Genomic DNA, 17,240 nt, shown 5'->3' on the forward strand with positions numbered 1-17,240 from the left:
TACTAGAAATACTAGTAAGTGGATACCATAGATATAAATCCAAGTCTCCACCAAGGTACGGAGGATGAGGAACCCCAGAGCCTTGTTCCCTTGACGCAGTGGTGGGAGGGAGAGAGCATCACCCGTGGTCACTGTAGGCAGGTGACAGTGTGGGTGCTCACTGACAGGGGACACTCGCTGATGGGGGATGCTCATTGATGGGGGGCACTCCTTGACAGGTGGGTCCTCACTGATGGTGTACACTCACTGACGAGAGGACGCTCACTGACGGGGGACACTCACTGACGGGGACACTCACTGATGGGGGACGCTCACTGATGAGGGGACGCTCACTGACAAGGGGACACTCATTGACAGGGGATGCTCACTGATGGGGGATGCTCATTGATGGGGGCACTCCTTGACAGGGGAGTCCTCACTGACGGGGGACACTCACTGACAAGGGGACACTCATTGATGGGACACTCACTGATGGGGGACGCTCACTGACAGGGGACACTCACTGACAGGGGACGCTCACTGATGGGAGATGCTCACTGATGGGGGATACTTCCCTGTAGAACCTGCTGTTGTTCCTCCAAGGGGCCGTCTCTATAGCACTGCGAGAACAGAGAGAGGCTGGTGGTTTATCTTGGCTCCTGTCCCTACTGAAACCAGAGAAAACCCCTCTCATAAATGAGGGTGTTTATGGGGAGCCCTTAGTCTGAGTTTCGAATTCTCAAAAATTATAAGGCAGCCATTTTCTATGTCATCGAACCAATGAGCAAACTGCAGGGACTATTTTATATTATGACATGTTCACGGCACAACACGATGGTGGCACACAGACCTGTCAAAACAAATAGACTTTTTTTCTTTTTTAAGTGAAACCTATGGCACAAAGACCTGAACAAAAAATACGGGCTACAGGCGAAAGTCCACCACACCATCGGCATTTAATACCTGGAGAAGAATAGGAGAAACTTTCAGGAATTTGACTAAAAAATTAATTGAACATACCCATAAATGAATGGCCAACTAATCTTTGACAAAGCAGGGAAGAGTATCCAGTGGAATAACGACAGTCTCTTCAGCAAGTGGTGCTGGGAAAACTGGACAGCGACATGCAGAAGAATGAACCTGGACCGCTTTCTTACACCACACACAAAAATAAACTCAAAATGGCTGAAAGACCTCAATGTAAGACAGGAAGCCATCAAAATCCTCGAGGAGGAAGCAGGCAAAAACCTCTTTGATCTTGCCCGCAGCAATTTCTTACTCAACACGTCTCCAGAGGCAAGGGAAACAAAAGCAAAAACAAACTATTGGGAATTCGTCAAAATAAAAAGCTTCTGCACAGCGAAGGAAACAATCAGCCAAACTAAAAGGCACCCAACAGAATGGGAGAAGATATTTGCAAATGACATATCAGATAAAGGCTTAGTATCCAAAATCTATAAAGAACTTCTCAAACTCAAACTCAACACCCAAAAAACAAATAATCCAGTGAAGAAATGGGCAAAAGACATGAATAGACACTTCTCCAAAGAAGACATCCAGATGGCCAACCGACACATGAAAAAATGCTCAACATCACTCATCATCAGGGAAATACAAATCAAAACCACAAGGAGATACCACCTCACACCTGTCAGAGTGGCTAAATTAACAACTCAGGCAACAACAGATGTTGGCGAGGATGCGGAGAAAGAGGATCTCTTTTGCATTGTTGGTGGCAATGCAAGCTGGTGCAGCCACTCTGGAAAACCGTATAGAAAAATAGAACTACCTACGACCCAATAATCGCACTACTAGATATTTACCCAAGGGATACAGGTATGCGGTTTCGAAGGGGCACATGCACCTCAATGTTTATGCCAGCACTATCAACAATAGCCAAAGTATGGAAAGAGCCCAAATGCCCATCGATGGATGAATGGATAAAGAAGACGTGGTCTCTATATACAATGGAGTATTACTCAGTAATCAAAAAGAATGAAATCTTGCCATTCGCAACTACGTGGATGGAAGTAGAGGGCACTATGCTAAGTGAAATTAGTCAGAGAAAGACAAAAATCATAGGACTTCACTCATATGAGGACTTTAAGAGAGAAAACAGATGAACATAAGGGAAGGGAAACAAAAATAATCTAAAAACAGGGAGGGGGACAAAAGAGAAGAGACTCTTAAATACGGAGAACAGACAGAGGGTTACTGGAGGGGATGTGGGGGGGGAGGGGCTGAATGGGGGAGGGGCCTCAAAGAATCTACTCCTGAAATCACTGCTGTGCTATAGGCTCACTAACTTGGATGTAAATTAAAAAAAAATTTTTTTTTAATTAATGGAACACAAAGGAAAGGCTCCATCAGGGACGTAAGGTCTTTCAGGTGCACAGCGGACCACATGCTCTTCCCCACCTGGGACACCCAGGGCGGCCCAGGCCATCTCCGCACAGTTTACCACACAGATCGCAAAGGAGTCTGCAGAGTCTCAGAGGAGACGTCAAGGCCACGGTGTGGCAAAGAGAAGGGGAAGGAGCGAGTTCCGGGACTACTGGGCTGGGGCCACACGGGGTCACTAGGATTCAGAGGTGGGTGTGGCATTCCGGGCGGTGCCTTCTCGACGTGAGAGAGTTGGCCCAAGGCCAGGGTGGCTGTGAGCCGGTCCCCGGCACAGGAACAAGCAAATGGGGAAGAAGGGACGGTTTTCCGGGGAACTGAACTGGGGAGACGGTCAGCACACCCGACCAGAGCAGAGAGAGCGCGGAGAGGCTTTCTGAAGAAGGGTCACCTGACAAGACGCATCGGCGGCACTTTGACAAAAGGGTAGCGGTTTCGTCTGCAGGGAACCTGTCGAAGAGAGGAGTGGTGCGCAGAGATGTGGGAGCGTAGACGCTTATCAGAGCTTTGTTGCTACTCATTTTGTCAAACGGAAAATAATCTCTGGGCCCATCCAAACAGAACCGGGTACGTAAATCATGTATCCACAGAATTAATTGCTTTGCAACCACTAAAAATGATACGGTAGATAAAAATCTATAAGCATGGAAGACGTTCACGTAATGGATTAAATACACAGGTTATAAAGCACTATGTAAAATATCTCATTTTGGAGAATATAGTACATCACATGCTATTACATTAGTCATCATATCATATGTAAAAACTACTTGGAGTCATATTCACCCAAACACCGACAGCAGTTACTTCTTCAGTGTGGGATGTCAGATTACTACTTGTTCTCTTGCTTTCCTGTCTTTTGTAATTTAAAAAAAAAAAAATTAACATGTTTAGCCTAATATTAAAGGGAAGCCATCTGGAATCAAACCCAAACGGAAAAGGAAAAAATAGCGGATACCAGGGAAAGCTGAATAAAGGAAGAGACCAAAGAAACTGCAGAGGAAGCGAGAAGCAGAGGTGCAGCTGTGGTCGCTACAGGCGGGCTTTCTTCCGTCAGCCGTGACCAGCCCAGTCATTCCCTCCCAAAGCGTGACACCAAGCACTGGTCACAGCGCCCTCCATTTCTGAATGGAATAGAAAAAAAATCCACTGGGGGCGCCCGGGTGGCTCAGTCAGGTAAGTGTCCGAGTCTTCGTTTCGGCTCAGGTCATGATCTCACAGTTCGTGGGATCAAGCCCTACATCGGGCTCTGGGCTGACAGTGTGGGGCCTGCTTGGGGTTCTCTCTTTTCCTCTCTACCCCTCCCCCCACTCCCTCTCTCTGAAAAGAAAGAAAGAAAGAAGAGGAGAGAGGAGAGGAGAGGAGAGGAGAGGAGAGGAGAGGAGAGGAGAGGAGAGAAAAGAAAAGAAAAGAAAAGAAAAGAAAAGAAAAGAAAAGAAAAGAAAAGAAAAGAAAAGAAAAGAAAAGAAAAAAAGATCCTGTGTGTCAGCGGCCATGATGGTGCAGTTAGCTTGACCTCGGAAGGTACATTCCGAGGGTTTAAGAGTTCATCATTAGCTAGAGAGAGAGCACACATAATATTCCACCCATCGATTTTATTTTCTACAAATCCACTTAAGATAATACTGCTATTTGGGGTGTCTGGGTGGCTCATTCAGCTAAGCGTCCAACTTTGGCTCAGCTCATGATCCATAGCTCGGGAGTTCAAGCCCCGTGTCGGGCTCTGTGCTGACAGCTCAGAGTGTGGAGCCCGCTTTGGATTCTGTGTCTCCCTCTCTCTCTGTCTCTCTGTCTCTCTCTCCAAAAAACAAACAGACAAACAAAAAGGTAAATAAATATATTTAAACATTTTTTTAAAAAGACAATGCCGCTACTCAATATAAAATGGGAGGCAACACCGCCTGGACAGGAGTCGCTCACTAGCCAGGCTGGCCCTCACCCCGGTGACACATCTCCACATAAACGTGGGCGTGAGTGCGAAGAGGGCCGCACACACCCTATAAACAGACCGCGGCTGGCGGGCCCGTGGGGACGTTCGGGTAGGTGGTGCAGACATCTCAGGCCCTGGGGGACACCGGGTGACTCTGACAGGACGCCGTGATGGCGAGGCACCTGGAGACGGTGGCCCTCTCCGAGTACACAGGCCGCCCACCTCCCGGGACGAGGGGACAGGCGGAGCCTGAGACCCCGCTGGCCCGGTGACAGCGGCCCTGCTCGGGACAACGCGGTGGCCGGCCGAACTTCCTCTCGTCACTGCTACAGCTCATCAATATCGAGGCCATTTCCATGACATTTCCCCGCGGGAAAAGGATTTCTTTCATTGACCTCATCTCTACAGTGAAGTCAAGTCAATTGAAAGCGGGCTGGTGTGATACCGCCTTCTCGGTCCCGGCTTACTGGAAATGTCCGCTTTTTGGTTTTTTTTTTTTTTTTTAAATCACTTGCAGGGTTTGGGTATGGCTGCCAAGACAGAACTATAAAAGGATCATTTCTCAAAAGAGAACAGATTCGAATGAGCGGAACAGGGACTCGGGTTCCTTCCCGGGGAAAGTCCTTACCACACGTGGCCGATGTTGGAACTTGCCTCACACCCCGGGCATGGGGGTGACGCCCGTCCCCGTATCACTCTGTGCGAGCGGAGAGTGTCCCACAACATCCCCGGAAGAATGAGCCTGGCTCCGCCCTGACCCCAATGCCAGACGGCTTTCCTGCTACGAACGTGGCCCTACACCCTCTCCACGTGGCACAACCCAAACCGAGCGACTTGTGACAATATGTCAAGGGCGCACGACGTTTTCAGACAAAGAACGGGAGGGCTAGAACGGTGGCCTTCATCTTCAAGATCGCGTTTAGGTGAATGCCTCACAAGGACACACTGTCTCTGAGGAACCACAAACGTCCCCCGATGGCTTCTTGGCAACATCGCTTTCCACGGCGTATGTACCGTTTCCTTCTCTCCGGGGGCACGGCGGACAGCGCTTCTGTGGGCAGCGGTGGCCGTGAACGCTCAACAGCAGGTGCACACGCGTCCATTTCCTGGGGGGGCTCACCGGCCCGGCAGCCCCCGGCCGCAGGCGGAGCACCCAGCCCAGCCCGGAAGCCCAGGGACAGTGGCATCCTGGCAAACAATTAAAGCAGGTGCATGTGGTAAAGGAGAAAGAAAGAGCAGGAGCCTAGAGACAGAACCCGGGGACCTGCCAACCCCCGGGCCCGCTCATCACAAGGGGCCGTCGGCCAAGCACACCCTCTCGGCGCCTCCGTTTTCCAAACTGTGAAGCGGAGATTAACGTATCCCCTGCCGCGCCTCCCAGAGCCCTGCAGGGACCCTGGCGACAGCACGGTGAAGAGCGCCGGGTGCCATCAGCGCCCGATGTTACTGGCTGTTCCGCTGGGTCCCTGTTAGCACGCAAGTGTCATGACAGAGGCTGGGAAGCTCCAGGGACCCGCCACATGGAAACAGCGTGCCTCAGTTAATCTGCATCCTCTGGAAGCCACCCCCCCCCCCCGCCCCAGCCCACGTGAGGAGGGGACATTGACAGACACCTGGGTTGTCGGTCCTCCCTACTCGAGTGGGACTTTGGAGTGAGGATTCTGCACCTTAGAGCCCTGCGCTGATGTTCGTGGGGCGGGGGAGATGGTGGTCAGGGAAGGTTCTGGTTGGGTGAGCCAGCAAAGGGCCAGGAGCAAGGTGTTTGTCCCCAAGGACCAACAAGGATCCTTTACATCTCTCGCAGCTGAAAGTCTGACGTCCGTGTCTGCATCGTGTGCGGTTCAGATGGGTGTGAAGCACCCAGAGCCCGTGGCAGGAGCACCCACAGTGTCTCCGTCCGCCCGCCTCTCCACGTCAGCTACAGCGGCCCATCAGCCTCCTGCGGGGACCCGCCGCCTCTCCCGGGACTCCCCTACTCAGAAACGGCCCTCTGGGGGCCAGCGTCACGCTTCCCACCAGCAGGTCCCCATCCCGTCCCAGCCGTTGGAAATCTGCCTCCCAGATACGTGGCAGTATTGGTCACCTCTCCACTGCTCCTGAGACAAGCTGTCACCCCCTCTCCCCCCTACTTTAGGGGTCCGCCCCTCTCCAGCCACTCTTCGGCCAGCAGCATGATGGGCTTTGAAACAATAGAATTCCGATCACGACACAATCTGCTTTAGAAAACATCAGCGTCTCACGTTTTCCCTCAGCACCGAGACCCCAAGTCCTGGCCCTCCCATCGTCCACACGGCCTGCGTTTCTGGCTGCTACACGTCTGACTCTACCTCCCCGTTCTCTGCCTGCACGCACCACCTTTCATTCCCCTGCTGAGCCAGATTCCTCCTTCTGGAATGTTCTTCCCTGACCCTCCCCCAGCAAATACCTATCCATCCTTCTAGGCTCAGCTTCAACATTACTTCAGAAAAGAGTTCCTCCAAATCTAAATCAAGACCCTCATTTTTTCAAAATGTCACTCTGTTATTATAAATGTATTTGCATGGGTATTCATTACATATCTTGGGGGGGGGGTGTGCCTGGGGGCTCAGTCGGTTAAGCGTCTAAGTTCAGCTCAGGTCATGATCTCACAGTTCGTGGGTTCGAGCCCCAAGTCGGGCTCTGTTTTGAGAGCTCGGAGCCTAGAGCCTGCTTCGGATTCTGGGTCTCCCCCTCTCTCTCTCTCTCTCCCTCTCTCTCTCAAAAATAAATATAAAAACATCTATATCTATCTCTTCTGGGGGTGCATGTCTGCTCAGTTGGTAGAACATAAGACTCTTGGTCTTGGGGTTGTGGGTTCAAGCCCCACACTGGGCATAGAGATTACTTTAAAAATTAAAATAAAATCTTTAAAAACAAACAGACCAAAATATCTTTTGAATGAACAGATATGTAACTCGGGAAGCGGTCTCGTTTGTACTAATGTCCAGCTCACGGTTTCCGTTTTTCTCCAGCAACACCTGGCCAAATACCTTGCTCCAGCCCAGATAGGTAATTCCTCTCAACTTTGTCACCGAGTAATTATTTTTAAGTTTTCAAAGGGGGAAATTCAGTTGGACTCACAACCACTTGTTTCAACGGTTTTTATGTATTTAACCGACTTTTCCAGAAGGCCAATTACACCTCAGCTCTGGACCGAGGGGCCCATGACGTTGCTCCTAGTGAACCGCTCTCTGTTTCAGGTGCTCTCAGACCATCTCTTTAATTATGCTTTCCAGAAGACGACTCAAGCAAACAGGCGTGCACTGGGAGAATCTGCCACCTTACTAGTTTTGAAAACTGGAGCGACAGTCGTCTATTTCTTGGCACCTTCCTCAGTTTTCCCAACCCTCCTAAGGTCACGACAGTCCTCTCGTCTGCCACTCGCTCCCGCGTCTCTAGATGGAATTGATCCAGTATAGGACACGTAAGCAAATTTCAAACACCTTGGGGACACTGCACGATTTCCTTCTTCCTCTTTCCTCTCCTTCCCTCCCACCCTCCCTGTCCCCCCATCCTTCGCCCGAGGGCCTGTCCGCTGAGAGGTGTCAGATACATACACAGGGCCCTGCCCTTAGAAGCTGTCCCCAACATACCGGCTCAAGGTTATGTGAGCTAGAACTTACCAGAAAATAATAAGGAAGCTTATCAAAGCCAGACATGTTACATTACAGTCACTTATCTATTTGCCTTGTAATTATTTTAATAAAATATTTCCGTGACAACATACGCTCATTGTAATACATCACAATACACTGTACTTTGCTTCACTGAGCTCGGCAGATAGTGCGTTTTCCACAAATTGAAGGTTTGCGGCGACCCTGCACGGAGCACGTCTCTCGGTGCTGCTTTCTTCCTTGCTCACTTCGTGTCTCTGAGTCACATTTTGCTAATCCTTGCCGGCTTTCAAACTTGGCGTTACTGTTATATTTGTTACGGTGATCCGTGATCAATGATGAGGATACCCCGAACGTGACGATGACGGTTAGCATTTTTTAGCAGTGAGGGCATTTTTAATTAAGGCATACACATGATTTTCTTGACATAATGCTGTTGCACACTTATTAGACTACACTAGTAGTCTTTCATATGCGCTGGGAAACCAAAAAGTTGGTTTGACGCGTTTATTGCAAATTCACTTTATTGCAGCAGTCTGCAACCGAACCCGCGGTATCTCCGAGGTCCGCCTATCGGTCCTGCGGTGAGTTCTCCATCTTCTCTCCGCAACCTTACACTGTAGCAGACGCCCCTTTGCCGCTTCCTAAAGTAGTGCCACCAGAAAAGAAATAGTCTGGAAGTCCCCGATGACCACCCTCTGCCAAGAGACCATTTAGAAATGACGTAACCGATTTAAGTGGCTTGTAAACGCTGTGTATTAACGGTGCAGGTTTAAATCCCACTTCTCCCAGCAAACATTTCAGAAGGGGCTCCTTCCTTGGGTTGATTTCAAACCCGCACACGTCCAGCCAAGGCCCTGACCTCCACGGGCTGCACGGGGGTGTGAGGGCAGTTGGGTGACGGACCTCCGGTCACATCAGGCGCCGTAGCAGGCGCACCGTGCCTAATGAACTCCCATCCCCACCGCTCCACAGAAACCCCACCCCCACATCAATAAGGACGGGGCTCCCTAAAAGCAGTAAGGGCCTTTTCGGGGTTAATGTTTGCCTTGATCTCACTTCAGCATTTAACGCCCCCTCCCTGCCAGCTCTGTCTGAACTTGTAACTGGCTACACTCCTTCGTTCCTGCAGGAGCCTGATCGCCTCCTGACACTTTGACCTCTTTCCTGTTCTTGTTTTTTTTTTCTTAGCGAGCTCACCCGTTTTCCTGGGTTTAGCCAGGAATGGTTAGTCACACACAAACCTTCGTCTTCCATCTTACCTCCTCCCTAAATCGGAGTTCTAACCTACCAGCTGTTTTATTTTCTTTTAAGACGCTCGTTTGCGTAGGAGGACGATGTTAATGACGAGGATGATGGTGATAGCAGTGATCGTGGTGATGGTGAGAGTGGTGATGGTGTGCTTGGTGATGGGGACAGTGATGAGGAGGAGGGTGATATCATCAGGACCCCACAGGGGGCGCCTCTGAAAAGGGCATTGAGCCAGGAGCTGACCGACGCGAGGACACAGGCTGAGAAAGATCCAAGGAAAGAAGTTTCTAGAAGCACAAACGTTTTGTCCAGGAAAATGTTTCATCCACCACCAACAGCATACCTCCCAGGACGTCAGAGATGATGCTGCGTGTTTGTTGACTAGAATATGGCAAAATACAGGGCTCATGTGGGGTTTCAGCAATATTGTGAAGTGACGACCACAAACATCAGATATGCGTCTTTCCCCAAACCGGAAATATTTCTAGCATTAGTGGAATTAATTATGTTTATGGCTGGACTCGCTGTCTAGCTTTTATGTAGAAAAATACTTAAGTTTGAAACTCTAGGAAGACCTTATAAGTTTAATCACCTACCTCTGACCCATTAATGTCAGCAAGCCCGCTCCCCGGGACGCGGTAGACACAGGACACCCTTGCTATAAACAATAATGAAGAAGTGACGAATTTGAAATCGGGGTTGCTTTCCATTCATGTGTGACCACCATCTACCATCTAGTGGTGGGAGAGGGCAACTTCAGGGTGACTCCTTCCGGAGGAGGACAGAGGCAGGGACGGCTGGCCCTCCCTCCGCACGACCACCGTCCCTGCATTAGTGCAAGTGTTGGCGACACCTGCCACGTAGCCAAATCCTGCCCGTTACTGGGGGAGGTAAAAGATGGATACGAAGGGAAAGAAGCCCCTGCGTGACATGCGGGCGCGAGCGTCCCAGGGGATGCTGGGGAGGCTGTGCGTTCGAGGTTACGGTTGACGCCCCAGAGTTACCTTCCTGGGACTTGCGCTCTGTTCCTGACGTTGTCAGAGATCGGATCCACACAGGAGCTTACCTGGAGCACACGGGAACATTGGGCTGGGCGTCCAGTCTCCTGGGCAGACCTTGAGATGATTTGGGGGGAAGGAAAACAAAACAAACCCAGAAGAATGTAAGCCTGAGGGGGAAGGAGGGGGTAAAACGCGGTAGAAACGACAAAGACCCTCGGCGGGAGCCAGAAAGACCAAAACAACACTTAGTACCTAAGATTACAAAACACGATGAAACCGCAGACCGCCACTACGAGCCCGTGCCGAGCGGCGGTTCGGAACCCACCCCCAGACCCGTTTCCATGTGTATAGACAAGAATTTTGGACAACGTGGTCTCTAAGAGGTTTTCCAACCTTCACGTTCTCTGTCTGATTTTAAGTTAACTTAGGGCAAATCCCTAGCCCAAACCTTAAGGCATCTTCGTGACAGGAATGCGGCCTTCAAACGCTTCCTTGAAGAACTACTTGCCTTCTTTCTATGGGGGCTCATCGCGAACCAAAGGGTGGTGATGGGGATCCAATTTTACACGATGCATTAACACGTTCGCCTGCACCGCGCTTAGGTGGAAACCTAACAGAGGCTTCAGCAAAGCTGGAAAGCCATGGGGATCTGGGGGCCTGGGTGTTCAAGAACAGACGTGGCACATGGTGGGCGGCGAGCCTTCGGGGACAGGGCGGATCAGGCCACGTCGGTGGCCGCCACACTGCAAGGCCAACGACCTATCACGAACAGGCACCGAGAAACGCTCTGCATGATGATCTACCAGCCTGTGTTTTAATAAATCCCAGGCATCTCCTTGACTTCAGGCTACAGAGACAACCGTGGGACAGGAGCCAGTTTTATTCTTTGGGAAATTAGCAGGAAGCGGTGGGGTTTCTGAAGCCGCCCGCCCTTCCCTCCCACACTCCCATGCCCACACTCTCAGAGCTGGGTAATTGCTCACATATGTCTTGGTGTGAGGAACCACAGAGCGGGGCCATCTCCAGCAGGATCCCAGTTTCAGGCCGGCACCGAAACACCCAGAGGCCACGAACGGAGCCCCCGAAGGTCGCCTGGGCGCCCTCACGGCCTGCGCCGCTCTCACTGCCCGCCTTGCCCCGCATCCGCTGCTCTCGCCACTGCCCGCCGCCCAACAGAAGCGAATCCAGAGAACACCCACCCTGACGCTCCACAGCGCTGAGCAGAGAGCCCCCTGGAACAGCCCTGTTAAGAGCTGCTGACGGAAGGCATCCCAGCAGGGAAATCTAAAGGCGGGCTGGTGGCCCTAAAATGCAGACCTAAGCATCTGAGCCTCATTGGGTTTCCGTTAAGTGATTCCTGTCTGCAGACCGCACAATCCGTTCTTCTTTAATTGTTGTTAAACAGCACTCCTAAGAAAACACATTACATTTCGTTAAGCGTGTGTGATCGGCCTGCTTTTGTCAATCCACCCGAAGTCGGCACGTTTGTGGACGTAAGGAATCCAACTGTCTTGGGCTGGTCAAAAAACTTCTTGGAAAAGGGGAAATGACACACTTTTAGTGTGTCAAAGAAGGAACGGAAATTTCCTGATTCATAAATGCGCTGCCAGGGTTTTGGAAAGCGGGCGCACAGAGACCGTGTTACTTGAGGTCGATTTTATGGAACTGGGAAAAAAAAAAATTGTTAACCCAAGTAAATTTCTTGAAAGTAATTCTAACTCGTATTTATGCATCGTGTTAGAAGTCACAGAATACAGCCCATAAAGCCATCTGCCACAATAACACGGGGAGGGAGATAGGATTGAGGGGGCCATCCTTGTATGGCTGTGGAAACTGAGGCACGCGGTTTAAAGCAGCCCAACCTCTCTGCCTTCGAACAACTCAGGGCTCAGTGGGAGAGGCAGACGGTCTACTTGTTTTCAGACGTTGTGATAAATGTAGCGAGGGGACCCCAGTGTGCGGCGGGAGCCCAGAGGAGAGGCATGTGCCCACCCCGGGGTGGGACAGGAGGTACGGGAAGAGAGGGTGGGCCCAGCAGAGGCTTCCTTGGGGGGCGGGGGTCTCATCGACCTGAGTCTTGGAGGAAAGAAGGCAAAGGGTGTAAGCAGAGCAAGGCACCTTCGAGAAACACAAGCCAGGGGGCGCCCGCGTGGCTCAGTGGGTTAAGCCTCCAACTCTTGATTTCAGCTCCGGTGGTGAGCTCACAGTTTGTGAGTTCTGGCCCCGCATCAGGCTCTACGCTGACAGTGTAGAGTCTGCTTGGGATTCTCCCTCTCTCTCTCTCTCTCTCTCTGCCCCTGTCCCCCACCTGAACAAATAATCTTAAAAACAAAAAAAAAAAAGGGAAGAAATGCACACTGTTGGTTGTTGGGTGATGATTTGCAAGGCACAGGAAGGAAATCAGCATTTTTCTAGCAGTAACAGAAAATGACTGATGAATTCACTCAGGAGAATAGAAAGATCTAACACGCATTCCAGAACATTCCTGTATGGCCACAGAGGGAGAGTGACTTGGCAGAAAGACCGAGGTGGTTGTTCCTGGGGCTCAGAGAAGAGAGAGACCAGGGCTGGAGCAGTGAGTGCAGGGGAGAGGCTAGATTCCGGTCTGCAGAATGGACAGCTGTGTGACAGAAACAGAAATCAGGACAACCCACTTCTTTTTAGCACAGGGGACCCGCGAGCCGTGGGCCACGCCACTCATGGAATCAGCTTTGCGGGAGGAAAAGCCGAAGAGACAGGCAGCACCCGAGAGCCAGCACACGATCCCGACAGTCCCGTCGAGAGCTCAGGGCTGGACCCAGTGTGGCTGAGGCTCCTCGGGGCGTGGCGTCCACAGTCACCGCGGGGGGACGCTCGGTGGGTCCAGGCTAAGAGACACGCAGGGACACATAAAACTGGACGGGGAGACCAAGGGAGCAGATGCGGGAAACCAAGCGGGGAGGGAGGCTGGAGAAGAAATTCCATGGAAAGCATCCTGGAGTGTGAAGAACGCATCATTCCCATTACTGGGTTTTTAAGAACTGTTATCACTCAAGAAATGAAGTATTTACAGTTGCAGTGTCACGACTTCCGGGAATTACTTCAAATATTCCAAACAAAAACAAAAACAAAAATCCAACCGTAACAACGAAGTGAAAGGTAGAAAGTTGTAAATGTTGTACGAAGAATGAATAGGGGTGCGTGTATTTTCCAAAGGACAGTTTGAATAACACGTAGAGCAAAAGGGAAAGAAACCAGGATATTCAACTAAAAGGTCCTTCGTAACCGTAACGTGAGACAATTTAATGCAGTCTGTAGGGGATGGGCTTCAAAGCTAGATTTGGGGGTGAAGTGACCGTGAACCACTGTTTTTGGAAGACTGACCTTCCAAGACAAGACGGCACACACTGGATGGAGAGGGGACAGAGGATCACAGGTGGTGTTTTTTGGGGACAGGATGTGTCGAGCATGAAGGAAAGGCCGAATCTGGGAGAAATTGGCTAATGGACGTCCGTGTTCAGTTAGGACACACCTAGAACTCCCAGCCAGGTTCCCAGAAATCCCAATCTGTGTTCACACCCCTGTGTCGAGTCCTAACTTACCTGAGGTCAACCAGGGGAAACTTGGGTCCTTCTGAAACAAGGGTTCGGAAATCCAAAACGTCTGGCTCTGAACCAGGGATGGTCGTGGGCCCAGCTCTTGCAACACGGGGATATTGTCAACGTTGACCCCTTACCTTGCGGGACGCCTGCCGTGGTCCGCGGGGTAACGGAGGTCTCGGTGCTTCGGGAAGTGGTAACACGTCACATAGAGACTATCGTGGTTACTCACCTGCACGCACTACACCGAGGCAGAAGAACACAGTAGAGGGTGTGCACGCCCAGTAGTCCTGGCCCCCAGTGGTGTGTCCCCAAGTCACCGGCTGTGCCACCTTGAGTAAGGTGCCCTTCTCGGAATTTCTACGTCCTCACCTGAAAACTGCCGGCTTTGAGGCGTGCTGTGAGGCTTGACGTGAGGCATGACGGCTCCCAGCACAGCGGCCGTCCTTGTAGACGTCAGCTCTTTGGGATTCGGCTCTGAATTTCCCTGTCGGGACTGAACAGTGCCTCACCCAGCTCTAGACGGACAGGATTCACTGCACAAAACTGACCCCGTCTTTCTCGACCCTGCTCTGTCTCGTGCAGAAGCTTCCCCTCAGTCAACCGCTGCCTTGTCCACCTCCAGCTTCTCTGGGTCTCTGAACTTGAAAGAAGGTACAGATACACGCAGGGACTCGGGAGCAGACGTACACAGCCTCTGAAGCGCGTCGGCTTGGCGGGTGCTGGGTTTTGTCCCGGTATCTTGCACGCGGAAACACACTGCTGACCTCTTTGCCTGACGCCCCGCTTTTGAGGTAACGTCCTCAAGGGATCCTCGACGATGACCTCGATCCCTTTCCTCTTTCAAATCCAACGTTCAAATGCTCTAAGTGTACTATGGGTATTTCCCAGGATGCACTTTCTCTCTTCACTGAAATTCACGCATCACTTTCCTCTCCCCCATGGAAATCTTGTAGATTACCCAAGTCCACTAAGGTTTGAGGTCAGATGCAAATTTCCATGCTAACCACCTCCCTCATTTTTTAAAACCGTGTCCAAAGTTTCAGGCTGGTGCCACTGGGTCCTGGCGACACGGAAGCATGTGGCTACATCGTCGTCCTCTCTCCCCGCGTGGGCTCATGCCTCCCCCACCTGATCCCTAGAGCCTGTACCCCTGTGACGTGGCCTCCGCGGGTCTCTGCCTTCCCCCACGGCGGGGTCCATCCTGCCCATCTTCCTCTCCCAACACCTAGGGGGCCATGGCAGACGCCCCGAATTTGTTGGATGAATTCATCATGTCAAAAACTTCCGGTGCGAGTTCCACAATTTTAAAGAAGCCGAATCTTCTGAGGAGACTTGCATGTTCATGTGGTTGCAATTTACACCTCCGTGCAAGAACCCTGATATTGATTTCCTCGGAAATGAACATCAAGCTTCTGTTTGACCTCTCCAGGGTCAGGAAGCTTGTCAGTTTCAAGGGCAGACGGCCTTACTGTTGAACGGCCTGACCCTCAGGTGATTCTGTCCCTCCCACTGCCTCGGCATCGCTCTGCAATGCAAAATATGCCCAAGTCTCGACTGGCTATTTCTCCTGGTAGGCCTCCAGTATCTCGAACCACTCACCTGTGCTGTATGAAGTTTTTCTTCTTTAAAAGACACCTCCCCTTTCAATGCCTGTTACCCCGTCCTGGACGCTTTCTGGTTTGTCTCTGCCACCGCCCAGCACAGCAAATATTCGATGGCCATCTTCCGCCTACCTCCCAATGGCCAAGGAGCCCCCTGGCAGGACACCACGTGCTACGTGGTGACCAGGAGGCAGACAGCGGGAGCCCCCTTGCTGGAGGGAGGGGTGTGGCTCCCTGTAGGAATTCCCAGAACCGGAAGAGGACGGAGGAGACCTGGGGAAGTGCTGGGTCGGGTGGGGATGAGGTTTCCTGCGCCCTGAACACTGCTCCTCCCCCGACAAATCTGGGATCAGAAAAAGGCGAGATGCCTCTTGCCCTTTGCAAGCTGGAACTGTTGGCCACCACGTTTGGGGCTGATGCCCTAGAGACCCGATATCCCGTTAGGAGGGGGCTGGGAATGGGAGCCTCTCCGTGGGATCTTCTTTAGTTGGAAAAAGGGAAAAAAGCATTCTCATTACGATCTTCGTTGGCTCTTTCCTCTTGCCATCAAGGCACATGGAGGGGCGTGTGGCACCACTGTCGTAGGCGACCGGGCTCCTGCAGCCCTGCCCCAGCCTCGCAGCCCTGCTACGGCCCTGTGCCCCCCTCCCCAAGCACAGGGGAAATGAGACTACGAGAACCTGTCACACAGGCCAAGACCAGGGCATTTCATGTTTTCTGTCAATAATGTCGCTAATCTCTTGAATTAACTCACCTTTTAGAAAGGGAAGATCGAGAGAACATGAACAGCACAGATTAGAAATGCAAGATGGCAGGGGTTAGGGAGGTGCTGACGTAAATGGCGGGGCGTGTGTGTGTGTGTGTGTGTGTGTGTGTATGTGTGTGTGTGTGTGATGGCCAAGTCCAGTCCCCGCGTCCAGCACAGTACGTGGCAAACTGAAGCACAGCAAGTACTCGGTGGCCATCCTCCGCCCACCTCCCACTGGCCAAGGAGCCCCCCCGGCACGTGGCAGGACGCCACGTGCTACTTGGTGACCAGGAGGCAGACAGTGGGAGCCCGAGGGAGGGGCGTGGCTCCCTGCAGAAACCCCAGGCCTGGGATTTGAACCCATGAACTCACGTGGCCGTGTCTTCTGGAAGGAATCCCCCACGGGGGGTGATAGAGCCCAGGGCGGTGGGTATCTGCTTTGCCACAGCGCAGTGCTATCAGTTTTCGGTTAAGTGTCAGCTGCCTTCTAAAGACCCTTCTCATAAAAGCAGCCCCCCAGGAGGACAGCGGTTCTCGGGAGCTTGAGCTGCAACGCCCCGACGACGAGGGCTGGCTGTGCGGTCTACAGAATGTAAAGGCCTTTCGGGGAAGCCCTCAACCGGGTGCTCCCACCCCAGGGCACGGAGGGCCAGGCGCGGAGCGCGCCATCAGCCACCCCACCCGACAGACGCAGGTGCAGGCCTGGGGCTCGCGCACCGTCCGGCTCTCCGTCTTCCCACCACGCCCCTTCCCTTTTCCGCGAGTTGACACACAGCTACACCTTCTACCTTTAAAGCAAACATTTTATCTTTTTAAAGTTGTTAGTGCCTCTGAAGCCCCAAGTTCTGGATACAACGATCTCATCAGACTCAGGGGTTCCTTATGTGAACATCCTGGACGTCCTGCCCTGCGCGGCTCTACGAGCAGGCGCGGTGAGTGTATTTGGTGCGGGAAAGAAGAGGTGAGCCAGGGGAGAAAGGAGAAATGCATCGTCTCCTTCAAAAACAAACAAGCAGTGTGTATGTCCTACAGCCTACAAAAGATTAAAAAAAAAATACTCTGGCCGTCTTGACACATTTTTAGATGAATTATCTTGTGAATCGTGCTAAAACTCCCC

This window comes from Prionailurus bengalensis, chromosome D3 (assembly GCF_016509475.1).
Source record: "Prionailurus bengalensis isolate Pbe53 chromosome D3, Fcat_Pben_1.1_paternal_pri, whole genome shotgun sequence".
NCBI classification, from domain to species: Eukaryota; Metazoa; Chordata; class Mammalia; order Carnivora; family Felidae; genus Prionailurus; species Prionailurus bengalensis.